This window comes from Vespula vulgaris, chromosome 3 (assembly GCF_905475345.1).
Source record: "Vespula vulgaris chromosome 3, iyVesVulg1.1, whole genome shotgun sequence".
NCBI classification, from domain to species: domain Eukaryota; kingdom Metazoa; phylum Arthropoda; class Insecta; order Hymenoptera; family Vespidae; genus Vespula; species Vespula vulgaris.
Window position 1 is genome coordinate 6,046,102 of NC_066588.1, and position 19,689 is coordinate 6,065,790.

A 19,689-nucleotide genomic window follows, 5' to 3' on the forward strand; every position below is an offset into this window, starting at 1 on the left:
TTCTAGTAGTAGTGCTCGCCGCAGGCATGAGTTTTTCGCCCGTTCCAACATTTTTTTCCTGTTTTTTTTCCTGCAAAAAGAGAGAGAGAGAGAGAGAGAGACAGAGAGAAAGAGAGAGAGAGAGAAGAATCGATATTTATTATCGATCGGTCAACCATGTTTCGTCAAAGCTATACGAGAGTAGACATTCACATACGTAAGTATGTATGTATGTACAAACTAATACTTCTATACATCTAGCATAGACATGCGCCTATACATACACGTAGAACATTAGTCGATCAAACGACACAAGCCAGTTCGCTCTTCTAAGCCTGTTTGATATCGCCTTCGTGATCCAGGCTAAGCTGCGACAAATCCGCCACGACCGATGACGCTTTCGAAGCCAGCGGGATGCCGCGCAAGCTCTCTTTCGACGACTCTCACTCTCGAGATAAGGAAAGTTTCCTCCTACCGAGATTATTTTTATACCTACTACCTAAGATAAATATCGTTGGAAAAGCGTGTGCCTAGGTCGTTCGTCTTATCACGTCTATTTTCGGATAAATCCTCGTCACTTTTAACTTCCTATAGATCTTTTTTCTTTTTTCTCATTTTATGAAATACTAGAAAGTGAATATATATATATATATATATATATATATATATATATATATTACTCAAAAGACTAAGTAAACAATTCTTGTGTAAAGTAAAACTTTATTTCTCTCTCTCTCTCTCTCTCTCTCTCTCTCTCTCTCTCTCTCTCTCTCTCTCTGCTTGACTAACTCAGTGCATACGGAAAGCGTAATAATCTCTAACATCGTCTGGAACTGATTACAAAACTTTCGACGTTGCTTCGGGCAACCTTTTGTCCCTTGTTCGAGAAAGGACATCAAAAGAGGGTAAGTGAGAAAGAGAAAGAAAGAGAAAGAAAAAGAGAGAGAGAGAAGGAGAGAGAAATAGTGAATATAGTGGAAAGCAGCTTGGATGTTGAATTTCACGGTAATGCAGGAGACGACGACATTTTTTATCGAGATATCGTAAGCGAGCGTTCGCTCCATCAAACAACGAAATACGTATGTTTACGACACGGGGTAGCTCGTAAGAAGTGCAATTTACCGGTCGCATTTTATAAGACGTCGTATAACTCGCAAAACGTCCTCGTCGTCCATCTTATGCGTGTCATAAATGCGTTCCATCTCCTTCTTTCCTTTCATTCAAAGTATTTTTCCTTCTCCTGAAGTGTCGTAGAGCTTATCAATATTTCTACTCCGTTTTGCATGTACTGGTTTAGGTATAAAAATCTTATGTCAACATCGATTTTCGAAGATAGATTTAAATATCTAATAAAAAGTACAAGATTCGAACGAAAGTAAAATCAATGCGTACTATATTTGTTCTTATGAATTATCTATGTACACTAAAGAATGTACGAATAAAATACTTTCAAAACTGTTCGCAAGAGAGTGTTATCAATTTATATCAATTATATGAAAAAAATTGAAAAACGATAACGGGATAAGAACTTGAGAATCGGAATTATTCCTCTCGATTGTTCTCTTTCTCTCTCTCTCTCTCTCTCTTTTTCTATGAGATCATTCAAGAAAACGAAGAATGTGACTCTCGAAGTGACTCAACTCTAGCTATGTTCTTAATCCGCTTATTCGTTTAACGTCGGCCACGATGTCTCTCTCGATGAAATTTTAAACGATGCTAGTAAAAAGAGCTCTCGAAAGAGAAAAAAAGATAAAGAAATAAAGAGAGAGAGAGAGAGAGAGAGAGAGAGAGAGAGAGAGAGAGAGAGAGAGAGAGAGAGAAAACGCGATAGATGAGATTCAGCGACTCGCAAAATCTCGACTGTCGGAAAGAGTGCCTTGCCGTGAGGTAATCTTTCAGTTAACTCCTTGCGGAAAACGCGAGTTTTCCGAGAGAATAATAAAGAAGAAGAAGAAGAAGAAGAAGATGAGAAGAAGGAAGTGGAACAAGGGGTAAAAGGGTGATAGCGAAGAAAAAGCAAAAGAGAAAGTAAAAAACGGTCTCGCTCGAGGAAACGCGGGAAACAAAGACGAAATTAAAGCGAGTCCCACTGTGATTTCATGCTCGCAAAAATAATGGGCACGAACAAACTAGAAATGCAAGTCCCGTGACTGTCAAATCTACGGGAAAAAAAAGAAAATAAAAAAAATAAAGAAAAGAAAAGAAAAGAGAACAAAAAAATATCCATCCTTTTTTCCTTTCGTATATTACAATGTTTCAAGTTTTCCTGAGAAGTGAAATTTGCTGTCCGTTCAAATTTACATGATCAGTGTTACGATTCCATATCCGATAAATATGAACGGACGTCTCATATGAGAGTAATATCTATCGACCTGCACGGTAGGTGAAGTGATGTATTTTAAGGGTACAAGATGTGCAATAAGAAGAAGGAGAAGTATATGGATCGATTAAGGAAGTCGCGGGTATTGTTAACGAAAGTGCAAACGAGTGTAAGGTACACTGTTGGATGCATGAGTGGCAGGTTATGTTAGAAAATGGAAGTGAATTTAAACAACAATAAAAAAGAAAAGTAAAAAGAAAAATAGAAGAGATTGATTTAAAACTATTTTGCTCTTTAACGAGGTAAAACAGGGAAGCTGATGAGGGGCGGTGGAAAACAAGGGTAAAATGAATAAATATGACATCACCGGGTCGCAAGCAATAACGATATACGTGGCTGGCACGAACGGTGCCGGTGGTTCCTCCTACTACCCTTCGCAAAACACGAAACGCCCCGTGGCGGAATGCTGCGTGTTGAAATACGTTGGAATATGAAACACATCGAAATAGAGAAGAGAGAGAGAGAGAGAGAGAGAGAGAGAGAGAGAGAGAGAGAGAAGAGGAGAGAGTAGGATCTGGTATTTTTGCTAAGTGCGAAAAATACAGGTCACAGTAGCACGTAGAGCCGATAAATTAGGTGGTTAGTTCGGGCAAACGAAGCTGAGGTTTCGAAGAAGATGGAGTCAATTATCGAAGAAGCCATAGGTCTCTTGAGGTGGAACGGACTTATGGGTAGAACCTTCGAAAGCCGATATGGTGCTCCTCTTCGTTCTTCGGGTCAAATAAACTTTCTATCTCTCTTTCTTTACCTCCTCTTACTTTCTTACTCTTTCCCTCTCTTTCCTTTTTCTCTATTAACGTTATACCTAAAGAAAACGTTAAAAAGACGTCTTTCCCACTTTCTCTTTCTCTCTCTATCTGTCTCTCTCTTTAATCCTATCTCTTTAATCGATCTCAATTTACGTGACTTTTAACCTTTCATCTATGGATATTATGTTGGTATATATGAATAATATGTTCATACAATGAATTTTTAGCATTATAAATATATAAATATAGTAAATAATTAATAAGAAAAATATGACATTTTTACTCGGAACAAGGACAACATAGGTTCCTTCTTCTTTATCGTTCATATAACATTCATGCTCAGTCAGAAAATTTGCATTCATATATATCGTTGGCGAACGAATTCGAGTCATGTTTGGTCGCATTCATCTAGGCTGCTTGCCTACGGGAATTGAAACTCGTTCGCCGTTAGGCAACCAACTCTGCCTGCTCTGCGATTGACGCTAAAACGGTTGCGTTAGTCCAGGGGAAATATAGATACGCATTAGACAAACGTGTCGTTGGCCGATGGTCCGACGAAAATTCGTACCGCTTTGACGGATCGTTCTCGTTCGTTGATCAGTTTCTATCGACGTTGCTGTTGGCTGCTACTACATTTCAAATTTCGCTTCGAGTATTCCTACACAGCTATATATAGAAAGTGAAAGAGAGACAAAGAGAGAGAGAAAGAGAGAGACAGAAAGAGAGAGAGAGAGGGAGAAAGAGAGAGAGAGAGTAAACGTATGTACGCACGTTCAAATTTGACAACGATTTAAATATAGGTTACCGTCAACAAATACCCTTCTCTTTCCTCCCTGACCTTTCCTTCTCGTGTATTTTCACGTTTATGACTCTCCTGAACACAATCGGTAGATACGATTGAAACTAATTTTTTAACTTAATTTATCATTTAAATAAAATGTTATTTATCCTGGATGTATCATTTGTTATTTTCCAGTCGATAGTACTTTTCACGATTGGCAGAGTAGAGCTATTCGAACGGATGTTCTATCTCGTTTATATATTTTTCGATGTTTCTTTGCTACGAATTCCGCCATTGTTTTATTCAAATAAGACGAGGGTCCAAAAGGCGATCGCCCTTTTCGCGAGGTAATATCCTGGATCAAGCGAAAGAATAAAAGAAGAAGAAAAAAAAAAGAGGTCTATGGAAAAAGGGATAAAGTTATTGTCTCGTAGAAACGTGCTGTGCTTGCGCAAGTTTGTAAAAGTACTCGGAGACGGAAGAAAATCGATGATGACGAGCCAAGGTTGCGACTTAAGAACACGACGAGAGAGCTTCGATTCGAGTACTTCGAAGAGTCTCTCTCTTTCTCTCTTCTCTTTTCTTTTTTTGTTGGTCGTTGCTTTCGTAATTTGTTATGTAATTATAAAGAGAATATCTACGATAAAAATATTATTTTCATCGATAAAATATAAAGGTAAAAATTCAAGTATACTCAATTATTATTTTTGTACTCTTTCCCAATAAAAATAATATTGGATTGACTTAAAAATAACGATATATATATTTATAAAAATTATTTTTCCTCATCATTATTTATAGAATTATATATCTCGTAATTGTTTCATATCATTTAGAAAAATTCTTTTCCCCAGTTTCTCGTAATTTAAGAAGACATTGTTAAAGGAGCTGCATAACGAGCATGAAGAGATGCAACGCCGGTAACTCGGCAAATCAATTGTTGCTATGGCGACGTCTATAACTAGATGCATTTTATAACTGGTGTTGTTACGCGTCAAACTTGAAAAAGCTTTCCTGAAAAGCTTTCCATAATGATAAGATAAGAACATCGAATATTTAAAAAGATAATAAAAATAAATTAATTATGACAATCAAATTTAAACGCGATTATAATTAAATATGCATAAATATAAATATATATATATATATTTTTATATAGAAATGAACGAATCGACTTAGTCAAAAATTTTGAGAGATAAAAACAGGAAGAAGAACAAAAAAAAAAAAGAAAAAGAAACCAACATGAGGGAATAATAAACCGAGAATACTTCACCATCCTGATGGCTAAACCACTCTGTTAATTGCAAGTAAGGTCGCGTTGCTCGCTCGAAGAGGATGTTCTTCGAATCAGAAAATCGTCGTCGTACGTGAACGTACAGTCATTTCGGTAATCGACTCGGTGTGTCTCTCTCTTTTCCTACTCTTGTTTTTTTCTATTTCTTTTTTCTTTTTTTTCCTTCAACGCGCAAGCAAGCATTCGAAGGGCCAGGGGGTGCGTCGTCGAGGTCATAAAGGAAATGGAAGGTTAGACGCGTGAGTAAGGTCGAGTCGTAACAAAACCCTTTTTCCAGACTGATTCGCGTAATGCACGCGTTTCTTCTCTCTCTCTCTCTCTCTCTCTTTTTCTCTTGTTCTCGATATACTTGTATATATATATATATATATATATATATATATATATATATATATATATATCTTTCTTAATCGATCGATTTCGAAGCTGAACTGGCTTACAACATGGAAACGCTTCTTCCTTGATAAATTTGATTTATGTCGAACTAACTCAGGAATCGACGATTATCTTTTTTGTTCTTTTTTTCTGTCTGTCTGTCTATCTCTCTTTCTCTCTCTTTCTCTTTGTCGCGATTAACGCGATCGACAATTCTAAGCGGCTCAATTTATCTATTCCACCCAAACGGAGGTCCCGTAAAAGCGGATGAATGTGAATCGGAAGCTTACTTTGGAAATTAACTGCGAAGGATAAAGCTAACTGACTTAACTGGTGAGAACGTTTAATCGCGTTTTCAAATGATATCATGCTTTTAATATCTCCGTTTGTGAAAAACCTCGGCTTATAACACTTCCTCTCTCTCTCTCTCTCTCTCCCTCTCTCTTTCTTCTTCCATCTCTCTTTCTGTCTTTCTCTTTCTATTCATATTACAGTAGAGGAAGAAACAATAATGTCTCTTTAACTTGACACCAGGGAAAGCACGGAGAAGCACCTTCTTTCTCCACTTTTCCAGCGACATTTTATTTCCTTTACTCTCGAGACCCTCCCAAGAAGTCACTCCTTTCTTTGCATCCTATTTCGTTTCCCATCCGTATCCTTTAAAACCGAACTATCCTCTTCTATACGTCCTTCTTCGTGCGACAGTTTTCTCTGTTTCATGTTGACGCAAAAGAAAAAAGAGAAAGAAAAAGAAATAAAATCGATAGTTCTGAAACTAACTTTTTTCTCTAATAATTTTTGATGCATTTAGACTTTATTATAGTGGAAAGGTTTCGAGTTGAAATCGTGATATCAAATTTAATTTCATGACGGGTCGTCGGATCCGAAAGTTTTCGTGTGAACGATCATAATAATTTACGTACTTTCGAAAGTAGAAACACGTAAACGAGAATTACAGCATGGTTAGAACGTCGAATTTCGTGTATGTACGTTCACACATCGATTTTCGAGAAGAACCAGATCGTGAGGATACCGAAACATATATAAACATATACATACGTAGATATATCTACAATATACGTAATAATGTTAAACGCGTGAACAATCGGACAGTATGCGCTTATATAACGTAGTATATTATTCGGATAATATCGAAAAGCTTACCCGGTTGCGTTCGAGTTTATTGAGTAAACACAAAATACAATAACAATAGCTACAACAATGAATACTATCGTTATGCGGTATGTTGCTGATCGGAAATATATAGGACAAGGCTTAATAAAGGAAAAAAAGAAATTAATAAGCGAATCACGTAGAGGATTTGAGAATCATTTTAACCGGAAATTTAATACAAAGTACATACATCTTCTATGAGAATAAATACATCACATATATAAGAAGTCACAAGCTCGTCTTTTCGATATTTTTCATATGAAATATATCATACCGCGAAATCCATTTTTATCGGTTAGACAGACTTTAAGGATGAAGATATCGATTTCTCACGTATAAAATCGAGAATAAGTTGGACTCTTGTATAGAGGGCAACTATTTTCACATATTCTTCTTTTAGCGTCATCGAATATTCTATTTAATTCGCCTGGATAGATGCCTAGAAAATCTCTCCTTCTCTCTCTCTCTTTCTCTTTCTCTTTCTCTTTCTCTTTCTCTCTCTTTCTCTCTTCTCTTTGGATTTTCACCGTTAACGGTTTATGGACCGCTCTGCCCTTAATTTCATGCAAATTTCACCCGTAACCGGCATGCTTTTACGGCTTTCTAAAATAGGAAGCGTGAAGTATTCATAAGAACGCATTCTCTCTCTTTCTTTCTAGTGTAGGGAGAGACTCGATTGCCACAGGATGCACACAGGGCTCTCTTCTCTTCTCCTGCTGTATACCTACAAAGCCTCATCTTTTTCCCTGCTTTAGCAGCATCTGGCACGGAACAGCGAACGCTTACGCAAACCCTTTCTCCAGTATACGCGCGTGTACGCACGCACACACTATGTGTGCGAAGGGGAATGTGATAATTTTAGAAAAAGATTTCCACGTCAAAAGCGTTAGGTAAACCGTTTAAAAGCAGCGCTTTTTCAGAAACAAAGGGGAGTAACGAAGGATATTTGGTGCATGACACGACGACGAGGGTACAGTTTGCCGGTGAGTCGAGAAGCTAATTCGAGCGGCGACCCTTAAAAAGATCGCCTTGATATTTTTTAGCGAAAGTACAAAGTGATGATGAAAGAGAAAGAGATTGAAGGAGAAAGGCATCAATTGAAAAAGTATCAAAGAAAAAGATAGAGAAGTAGAAAAGAGGATCATACTTAAAATTGGTTCAATCTTTCTCTAACACGAACTCGAAAACTTTGATCTTAATAAACGTAGGATTTTCATTTTCAAGATCGAATATAGAAATATCTCGAATGAATTTTTTCTTTTTTTCTGCTTTTTTTTCTTTTTTCTTTTTTTTTTTTTTTTTTTGAACGACACTATAAACGTTATCACCTAAGCAAGAATATATAGTGGAAACAACGATAGTAGGATATAGGGGAAAGATTATGCTACGATATTACGAAGCCCTTTGAAACGAAGCGAGAAGAGAAGGATTATAAATATTTATCGTGCGAAAAAACCTAACGGGTTAACGCATATAAAATTCACCGAGGCTGACCGGCGTAACGTAGCGTTTTTATCTCGCAACTGAAGCAACCTCGTTGTCGTCATCTCTCTCTCTCTCTCTCTCTCTCTCTCTCTCTTTCTATCTTTCTTTTTTTCTCTTTTCTCTACGCAAGCGCTGATAAACAAAGATGCGTTCGCGTGAACGAACAGAAAAACGTGCGGCAGCTACAGGCGTTTCGAACTGGCTCGATTTGCAAAGTCGTAAACGATTAACGACTCTTCCGTGCAAGCATACCACCAGCGAAAACACGTTTTTATTTCGAACGAGAGAAACAGAAAGAGAGAGATAGAGCGCGTAATACCACTTCGTTGGCACAAATGATTGAATTTAGTTAGTACGGATGAGAAGAGATCGACGAGAACGCGAAAAACGCGATAGTAGCGTAGCTATCGTTTTAGTAACGCCAAATTCCAAACAAAATAGCACTAGAAATGTTCAACGTTCCTTTTACCTCCCCTCTTCTCTTTCCCCTCTCACTCTCTCTCTCTCTTTTCCATATCTTTCTCTCCAGACCAACGAACATCAAATACTTTATCGTTTTCAAAAAAGAAAATATACATATTTCTCTACGATTTATCAAGAAGCTTAGAAGAATCCATCGAAAAGCTTACGAATTCTTTATGAAGCTTTTACTTTGTTTCGTTTTGCATAGCCTACACACAACGAATCGATAATGAGTCCTTTCTCAAGTATATAGTAGAAAAGACTGTATAACATTGTCGTATGATATATGGAAGCTTTATACGTGATAAACAAGCATGCAAAAAGGAGAGCGAAAGAGAAAGAGAAAGAGAGAGAAAAAGATAGAAGGGAGAAGGAGGAGTGGGTGGTAGGAGAAAAATAAGTGGAGAAAAGCAGTAGAGCGAAGGTAAAAGAGAGTGGGAGAGATTGTTGCAGTCGAAACTCGCAAAACTTGGATATTACCGATATGGACGAGGTCGAGAATCGATTCTTTGAGGAGAGGCCGTTGCCCTTATCTATTCTCCTCTCTCTCTACCACCGTTATCGTCGTTATTCTCCTCTCCTTGATCCGTACAGCATCGAGAAAGAGAAACAGAGAATGAGAGAGATAGGTAGAAAGAGAAAGATAGATAGATAGAGAGAGAGAGAGAGAGAGAGAGAGAAGGATAGTAGGGCACCTCGAGCAACCGATGAATTCGCAGATTATGCTAATATCTTCGGGAGATGCCAGGGATTATCAAACTTGACACGAGTCTCTACGTACCGTTACTACTCCGCAGAACCCTGTTCGTTGCAACACCGATAATGCAACGAACAGGAAATCGGGACAAGTGTCCTTATATGCATGTACGTGGCTATAGCGAGCAGTAGCAGTAACAGAACAGTCGGAACGGTGAGAATGCTCAGGGATCGAAGCTGCGTAGTTGCTAGTTTCGACGTTGGCCTGCTTCGAATAATAATTATTACTCGTGCTCGATTCGTCGAACAATATCCGTGCACAAACGCCACACACTTATGATGATAATCGGGATTATACGCATCGAAAGGATATTTCTTCTCTTTTTCTCTTTTTCTCTTTTTCTCTTTTTCTCTTTTTCTGTATCTCTTTCTCTTTCTCTTTCTCTCTTTCTCTCCCTTTATCTTTCTCTCTTTGTCTTTCTCGTATACGTAGACACGTTATTACGACAAATTCTTCGGGATATAAAAACAAAACGGCTTTTTTGCATAGGATATGTCATAGGGCTCGATAAAAACCTTCTGCAAGACGTGTTCTCTATCTATCTGTCTCTTATTTTATCGTTCTTCTCAATGAATAAACATTGAAAATAGAAGGAATGTAAGAGAGCGGGTTTCACAAATTTTTCATTCGAAGGGTTGGACAAAAGTTTCGCAAAAGACCTTTTTTCGAGCTAGGCGGTTACCAACTAAGCAATATAATATATATATATATATATATATATATATATATATATGTATATATATATATATATATATATATGTATATATATATATATATATATATATATATATATATATATATAAGACTCTGCTCTAGAAACGGGGTTATAAAGTTATTTCGAAAGGGCTCTGAATATCCTCTTAAATGTCAAGAAATAAATGCATAGGGTAAAAGTCGAATCGTTTAAAAATGTAATATCGACGAAAGTACACCAAACAAATGAAACATTTTCTTTTATATTTTTATATCCTTTTTTTCGAAATAAATAAGTAGCAAAAAGGAAAGAAAAGAAAGAAAGGACAGAGAAAAGAGATGATAATTTCTATCGAATAGTGATAAATCGTACAAAAGACATCGAAGAAAAATGAATAAATAATAACATCGTTTCAAGCTTTAATCCTTTCGATCTTCAATAATTTCGTGTCCCAATTCGAACGGCCATGACCCTCTTACGATTCTAATCTACTCCCACATACATTCACAGATACATTTATACGTACATCCATTAACGGGATTCTCGAACACGATCGATCCCTTTATCAACAACGGCCAGGAATGTCTCGAGCCAAACGCGCGATATCGTTGATCCTAAAGTAAGATGACATATCGCATATATTCCACAGTACAAATGTATATCTCTCCGTATGTAGATAGGTAATACGAGTAGTAGCCATAAACGCATGAGTTATAGAGTCACCGACTATGAGAGGAGCATATGTAAAACGACGAAGTGGAAAGGAAAGGTAGCGAATGCTTTCACGGTAAAGAAGAGGAGACGAAGGGTGAAGAAACGAGGGATTAGGAGAGGGGAAGGGAAAAGGGGCCGAGGAACGGACACCTCTGATCGATAGTCGTCACGTCGTCGAGTAACACGGCAGAGTAGCTTGTAGACGACGCAGCGTTTTGTGAAAACGTTCATCTTTCTCTCTACCAGGATAACATGCTTTCATTGAACTCGAACCACGATAACTCTCGGCAAAAGAAAGCAAGGGCTATGCTTGGGGCACAAGGGATAAGAGATAAGTACACGTATGTATTCCAGTGGTGTCTGAAATCGGTCAGGTTACGAAGCCTACAACTTTGTTCGTCGTAGTTGTCGTTGTGCCGATGACAGGCCGATACGTCAAGGCATTGTCCCTTTTCGTATTTTCGTCCTTCTCTCTTTAGCTTTTCCTTCGAGACACTAGGTAAAAACTAGACACGCTGGATACACCGGGTGTGTCAATCTAGATCAGATCTTAGAAAATGTCTTCTTTGCTTTCGATGATAGAGTATATATTTTTTTTCTTTCATGGTTTTTCTTTTTTCTTTCTTTTTTTCTTTTATGACAGAATGAATATGTTTTTCTTTTCATTTTATAAAACGAGAGAATATAAATTATACCATAATGCTATAAATAATACTATTATATTCTTCGTGAAATATTTTTGTAATATTATATTCGTGAATGAAATACGTACATGTAACTTTATCATCTAGCCATTTATCTTAGTTATTCTTTCACCTACAATTGTAACGTTTAGGAAACCATTAATGCATTTTATCGTCGTTTTCGAAGTCCAACATACGTAGCTATTTCTTTGCGTGTAACATACGTAAATTGCTACTTTTACTTGTCCTGGCTCATTAATTTGTTAGCTGATACACGCATCATTCGAGAAACACAGAGAGAAGACAAGATGCCCCGACAGAGATAGCGAATTAATTAATTTCTCTACGTTGCTAATTCACTTCGTTTGTGTGATTGCGCGCTACCGAACAAAGGAGTCGTCCACGGTAGAATTCAAAACAAGAGGAACGTAATAATAACGCGTCTCTTTTCCTCTTGCCAAAATAACAGGAATTTTAATTTATGTGCTGTAATAAACTCTATGAGAAAAATAAAAAAGATATACAATCGTACATTTTATAAGATTCTGCAAAAGCTCTTTTCAAATTACCTAAACAATATATACACACGATGCATACGCACATACCATTTAAATTACGTCCGACCTTCACCCTGAACCTTAATGGTTCATTTTTAATAGCAGTGGATTTTTTTTTGGAAAATCAATAAAATTATTAATATAAAATTTTATTGAATTTTCAAAAAAAGCTATTGATATCGAATTCATTAATATTATTGACAAAATTTAATCTGTCAATTGTATTGGACTATTTCAATACACATATTTCATAATTGGTAATTTTGTAATTTGACATCGTGTGAAAAAAGAAATTATCTTTCATTGTTTAAGTTAAAATTTTGCTGCAAATTGAAAATTATTCATAAATTAAAAAAATTGTTAAATATTTTGAAACAACTGAAATAAAAAAAAAACAAAACAAAAATAAAAAGATTCAGTAAGACACGCCCTACACGAACAGTTTGCCTGGCATCGTCTCTTGTTCGTACCGTGCTCTGTCCCGTTTGTGTTGTGGGTGTGTCTGTCTGTCTGTCTAGAACGGGGACATGTCTAAACAGGGGTTGAACGACCAAAGCGCTTTGAGAGAAATTTAAAGCTTTTTGAAATAGGTAAGAGAAAAGGGACACTTTTCTAAAATTTTATTTCAAGCATTAATAGTTGTACGTAAACTTAAATGAGTATAAAATTTTTCTCTCTTTTCAAACCTTATCCCTGTTATTTTTATTATATCGAATTTGTTTTCTTTATTAGATTAGATTCAGTTTTGGAATACAGGGACGTAATTATTAATTATATGAAACAACGTTAAATCCGACAGAATATATTAATTAATTAGAAATTAGAATTCTTGATATCAAGTCCGTATGAAACATCTTTTACAACAATGTTTACTAACCATCTAATATATTTAATAATATAAAATATATATTATAAATTTTTTTATTTTGATTTTGTTGTCACAAAATACACTAAAATATCTTAAAATTTACGAATACTTTTTAATTTTCATAAAAATTTTAATCCACACGGCAAAAGATAATTTCTACGTTCGCATAGACGAATATGCTCGTTGTAATAGAAAAAAATTGTCATCTCTTGATGACGAGTATACTCGTCAAACATATTTAACCAGGTTAAAAAGGTAGGAGAGAAAACAGCATCGTTAAATCGTGACACGGCTACTATTAAATGGTCGAATAAAAGCACCCTGGAAAGTCTCGTTTTCTTGCTTTGTTCGTCGAGCTACTCAAAGATAGAAATGTTGGGACTACCCTGGCTTGAGTTGGCGAGGAAATAGAGAAGGAGAATCTTGGGTAAAGTCGCGAGAAGAAAGTCACTCGCGACTTTTCGAAATAAATCTGTTCGAGAAACTTGCCTTTTATTGGTGCTTCCTTTCTTTCCTGCTTTCATAGGATAGAGTCAACAAACCTTTTCATAGCCTTTTCGCGGTATACTTGGCAGGATAGTCGAAGTCCTTTCGAAAGAGAGTTTTGTTTTTAAACATGTAATTTCGACTAGGTGGACTAAGAAACTGATACGATTTCGAAAAGCTCACCAAATTCACGAGAAAAAGTTTCACGAGCTTTACAAAGGACACAAAGGGCTACGCGATTTCTGGCCACGTTCAGAGACTGATGGACGGGGAAGGACTTTCGCCAATAAATAAGGTTCTGTCCTTCCTCTTTCTGTCTCTGTCTGTCTCTCTCTCTCTCTCTCTCTCTCTCTCTCTCTCGCTTAGAAATACGCACTGATGTCTGAAAACTTTTCGACGACTCGCGAAATTGCTCGTCGTGGAATCAACGGATTATCGATTCGAATCGAACCGGATGTTGTCCGTATACATACATATGCATCAGTTGTATACATACGAATTGTGAACTTTACAAACCGTGATAAAAAAGAGAAAAAAGCAACCGAGACGTACGATAACGACGAGGTTATTCCTCGAAATTAAGTATGATAAAAAAAACGAATAAAAAGAAAAATAATAAATGAAAATAATTATCATACACGTGAATTAAAAAAGAAAAATAAAATAAAAGGAGAGAACGTCTCTCGCTTAACGCATTAAGTATTAGACGGAAGAGAATTAGATCGATTAAAATGATTATAATCTCGATGGAAACCAACTGAAATGTTATCCACGATACGAAAGTTCTAACTGCATCTGCTATTCGTCCGAAGGGAGTGTAATAAAGGAGAAGAGATAGCAAGGATGGGAAAGCAGAGCACTTGGAGGAGTACCTAAACTTTCTCTTCCCTCGTTGGATTAAAAAGTCAGCGATCGTCGATCGTCGTACGGCATCTAATGTTTGCCGAACTTCATCGAACCCGAGGCTAAGAAGAAGAAGAAGAAGAAGAAGAAGAAGAAGAAGAAGAAAGAGAATAAGGAGGAGGAGGAGGAGGAGAAGTAGGAGAAGGTAGAGAAGAGTCCCCTTGTTACATATTTACCGAGGCAAGCCGACTTTTTCTTCTTTTCCTTTTTCTCTTTGCCTTTCTTCGTTCGTTTCTCAACGTACTCGTAAACAAGATACCGCAGGGGAGTCGCGAATGAAAGAAAGAAAGAAAGAGGGAGAGAAAGAGAGAGAAAGAGAAAGAGAGAGAGAGAGGAGAGTGAGTTAAGAAGAGATTGCGTTTCACCGAATGCCGTGTCACGCCAACGTCGATCTTAAACTTTGAAATTAACCGTAAAGTTTCGATGAAATTATTCTTGAGTAGTGCGAGTATTCGAAGGAACGTAGAAACGAACTAACGTAAAGAGTTTCGAGCTTTCGACGTTCTCGTATCAAGCACGAATATCATTCATTTCGAGAAAAGAGAAAAAAGAAAATGGAAAAGAAGAGACGAAAAGAGAGAGAGAGAGAGAGAGAGAGAGAAGGTCGTCGTTTACAGAGGTTAGCCATTTATCGAAGTAGCTCGGCTTAGGGGCGAGCAGCGAGCCGTTTATTTTCCAGTTCAGTAAGAAAAGCACGAGTGGCCCATCTTCGAAATATTATAATTATATTTTCCATCGGCAACCTCAAGGTAAATGGAAGTTAAATCAAAGTCTTGGCCGGAGGCAACGTAACGATAGAGAAAGAGAAAAAAAAGGAAGAGAGAAAGAGAGGAAGAGCAGTGGATGTCGAGGGGTTTTCGTAAAAGAGACTTGTATTGGTGAGTGTCTTCTTATATATCGTCGAGGCAATCTCGAAGAAGATATGAAAAGTAGACCGAACTTTCTTCTTCTTCAGTGGCGGTAAGTCTGCTGGAGGAAAGACCACGATAGAAAACAATTATTAATTCAAACGTAAAAGAAAAAGAAGGACGATAAAAAATAAACGCGCGAGTACTTATTATTATATACATAAATTAAACGGCATTCACGCTAAAATAGACAGAAAATACTTATGTACGTACATAATATATACCTCATTTATATAAGAAAGAAAGAGAGAGAGAGAGAGAGAGAAGAGTAAAGTAATAATCTTTAAAGGCGTTAATTGTGAGAGGAGCTACGATCTACAACGATAAAGATAGAGAGAAAGAGGAAGAAAGATATTTTCACTAGCAGTTCAACGACGAAGCCACGATTTCAGAAGAACGAAATTACTCGAGAGAAGGGCCTAGGGCTTGGAAATAATCTGCACGGGACTTGTGGAGTCTCTCTCTATCTCTCTTTCTCTTTCTCTCTCTTTCTCTCTTTCTCTCTTTCTTCCTTTCTCTTTCTCTTTCTGTTTCCAAAGACCTGGATAGAAGTTGCTGTTTGTTACAATTAGGAGCACTCTTCCGGACTTATGTCTTCTTCTTCCTTGCACTTTCCACCCTAGCTAGATGTATTCAACCGTATTCGTCACTTTGAGTATCTCGTCGGAAATTACACGTCGAAATGACGGTCGTATAGTTTTAACATTCATCCTACTTTTATTAAAGTAATATGCGTTACAAAAAATATAATATCTTTTCTTCAGGTTTCTTTTTATTTTTGAAAAATGAAGTTCTAATATTTATATATATACATATATATATATATATATATATATATATATATATATATATAGACATATGTATATATATATATAAATTATATTTCTTCAAACAAACGATCACAATATATTTTTATAACACAATTGCACAATAAAAATTTAAAACAGAGCATCTTTCCTCTCTATTTTGAATAAGAAGAAGCATCTTACTTTTGGAGTCCGTTTTGATAGATCGTCGTCGTCGTTGTCGTTGGCTTTAGACCGGCATCGAAGCGATCGACTTTGGCTTTGGCCTTTGCCCGAGCAAAGTCTACCAAAAGAGACGATCATATCTGTCTATATTCATGAGCAATACCACCACCGTGCTCCCGTATCAGGGAGGAAGATGCAAATGTACTGCCTTTCCGACCTACGAAGCGGCTACAATTTTCACGGAACTCGAGGGAGCCCATACGTTTTCCTTCGCATACTCATATATACATATTACAGAAGAGAACGTAAAGAACGATTCCAGTGGCACCGTGGACTCTCTTCTCTTTACCGTGCGTGGAATATACCGTAGAACGAGTTTCTTTAGCTCCCATAGCCAATACTATTTTCTTTTCGCTGCATTACGATATTTTTCGATATTATATAAATATACATTTCTATATGATTCCTCTTCGTTTTTGTATCAAAATGTAAATATATATATATATATATGTATAAATGTGTGCGTGTATGTATATATGTATACTTACATATACGTCACGAAAGAAAGAATCTGTTTACCATTCGCGTCACTCAAATGCTTTTCTTTCGTACGAGATAGAAAAATTGAAAGAGAAGTAGTCGTCGCCGAAACGTGTCGTCTAAAAGTCTACATGGGTTAGAGAATAAAAGAAAGAAAGAGAGAGAGAGAGAGAGAGAGAAGAAGAAACAACGTACCATCGGTAGTACGAGAATGAGAAAGAGAAAGACAGAAAGAGAGAGATAGAGAGAGAGAGAGAGAGAGAGAGAGAGAGAGAGAGAGAGAGAGAGAGAGAGAGAGAGAGAGAGATAGAGAAAACTGGAAACTAGTATTGGAGTAATCTCCTGTTCAGGAAATTTATTCGCCATCTCGGCAGCTTCCGCCTAAATCGCTCTTTCCAACTCCCTGTGTTCGGGCTTCGCCGTTTTGCTAGGATTAATATCTACGTTCTACGCTACGGCTTCGTGAAATTTGCCGTGAGATAAGGGCTCGATCGTACATACCTGGCATCCCTGTGGCGTGGCCGCGTTACGCGAGGCTTACGCCTCAAAGCGTAATTACTCCAGGGCGGACGCGGTGACGGTACTACGCTATACTCTATTCTCTCTCTCTCTCTCTCTCTCTCTCTCTCTCTCTCTCTCTCTCTCTCTCTCTCTCTTGTGATCGACGAATTCGAAGCTTTTCAAGGGAGATCTACGACGACGACGACGACGACGACGACGACGACGACGAACACAAGAACGATCGAATTCAATTAGACGTAAGCTTCGCGCAAAGATGAGAAACATCGTGCTTCGCGAACGATAGTGAATCCTATAATTAATAATTTCTCGGGTACCAAGAAAATTGAAAATTCTTTTCCTAAATAATTTTCCATTTGAAAATATATAATTTGTTTTTCTACATGAAAGACACTTCTGAAGTACCGATCAAGTTTATCGAAGTGTCAGGTTGCATTTAGTTTCATACGGCTATAAAAGAGGACATTGATAAATATTTTATTGCATTCATTTTAAACTTCATGATTTTATGGACTTTAGAAAAATACTAAACTCCTGATCCGACGAAGAGATATAGATACATAAATAAATAGATCTCATGAGATCTCGTATTAAAAAGAAAGCTCGATAACCGTGCAGAAGCAAGATAAGATGAGACTTCCTATTTACGTGAAGGTCGGTAGAAAAAAGTAGCTTTTATAAAGAATGAAGAAGGAGCAGAGTTATGCGTAAAAGATGTTCTCGTGCTAACCGTACTATTTCATTTTTATAACTTTGCGAGTGCCCTTCTTTTTCGAGACTTCAATCAAAGCTCCCTTTCTCTCTCTCTTTCATACACTAAGCTCTCTCTCTCTCACTCTCTCTCTCTCTCTCTCTCTCTCTCTCTCTCTCTGTCTCTCATTCACACGATTCAAAGAGACGTTAGCCACTCTTAGTGGCGCGTCGTTTCGCTCGGTGTATTACGTTTACCCTCGAAAACCTATAGAATCTCATCGTCGGAGGATAATGTCGCTACGACCAATTGAACCGTCGAGAGAGCTTTAGGGTTACTCTTCACAAGCATCGACCTCCTAGAAACACGAGAGTAAGAGAAGGAGAGAGAGAAAGAGAGAGAGGGAGAAGAAAAATGCCCGACAAAAGCACCTCCTCTCTCTCTCTCTCTCTCCCTCTCTCTCTCTCTCTCTCTCGACCTTGTCTTTGCCTCAGCTCTATTACAACCACCTCTGGCTCTTATGCGCGTGCCTCGTGAACTCGATCAGAAGGAGAACTAATTTTTTTTCTCTCGAGTCATTTTTTCACTCAAGTATTTAACTAATTAATAGGTTTATCATTTATCACAATGATTTATTTCAATTTAAAATGACTCTTAAATCTTTATATATGTATATAATTTAAAAAAATTTCGATTCAAGTAGTATATATCTATGTATTTCTATTCGAAAGACGATCTCGAATGATTACCAACGATTCCAAGGTACTCTAGAAAAGTTTCAAGAATGAAAGGTAGAAAGGTATATCTATTCGTACAAAAAGTTCGATATGTCCGGAGGTTAAGAGTCGAAAATGAAATAAGCGGGAAATCCGATATTGATGTTCTTCGATTTAACGCATTCCAACGTAGATTTCTTCCGGGTGGTTAGATAATCCGCGAATATATTGTAAGATATGCGCACGTTAAGATGGGTGAAAGAGAGGGATGAAGAAAGGCAGTACATGGAAGTGCGCTATACGAAAAATTCTTCCGGCAATATCGAAGGGATATACGCTCGGGCGTATATTCAAATCGCTTCGGTGAACCATAAACACAAGGGAATTCGTTTCAATGCATGCGGCTTCTTTTCTTTCTTTTTTCTTGTCTTTTTTTCTTTTTCTTATCTTTTTTCTTTTTCTCCCCGCTAGGGAAAGCATCAATTTTTCTTCTTTCTCAACGAGAAACGTTCGAGAGAACGTCTTACGTGAGCACGTGGATGGTACATAAGATAGCCCAATAATGTGGTATAGTCGAGCCATAAAGGCGGATATGAGGACTGCATAACGCGAATTCTTCTTATTGGATAAGAACCTTAACGTTGAAAGCTTCGCGAAGAAAATCGTGCCATATTGAATCTATAAAAGGAACATTTCGAACGTAAACGTTCTATTATATCATTTTATTTAGTTATTACTTACATATGTTATTAGTCCATGAGATTTTTATTTAATTATTATAACTATCGATACTTCGTCGGAAAGCTGAGTCCCTCATGAAATACAAATTTGAATATACGTTAATAATCTATCAACGCTATCGAGAAGGACTCATCGTACCTATTAACGTACCTCGTTCCCAAGGATTCTCCGGAGACAGAAGAGGATTTCTAGGAGTAATTCATTAATAATTACGAGAAGGTACGAGCACCGACGTTAGAAATTCGCAACGAAGGGGAAACGAC

The 19,689-nt window shown here is 37.2% G+C and overlaps 1 protein-coding gene across 5 annotated transcripts in view; it reads right to left on the reverse strand.

The window, feature by feature from the left end:
- The window catches only part of LOC127062823 (teneurin-a), a 473,231-nt gene that overhangs the window by 419,256 nt on the left and 34,286 nt on the right, over nucleotides 1–19,689 (reverse strand). The window lies entirely within an intron of this gene.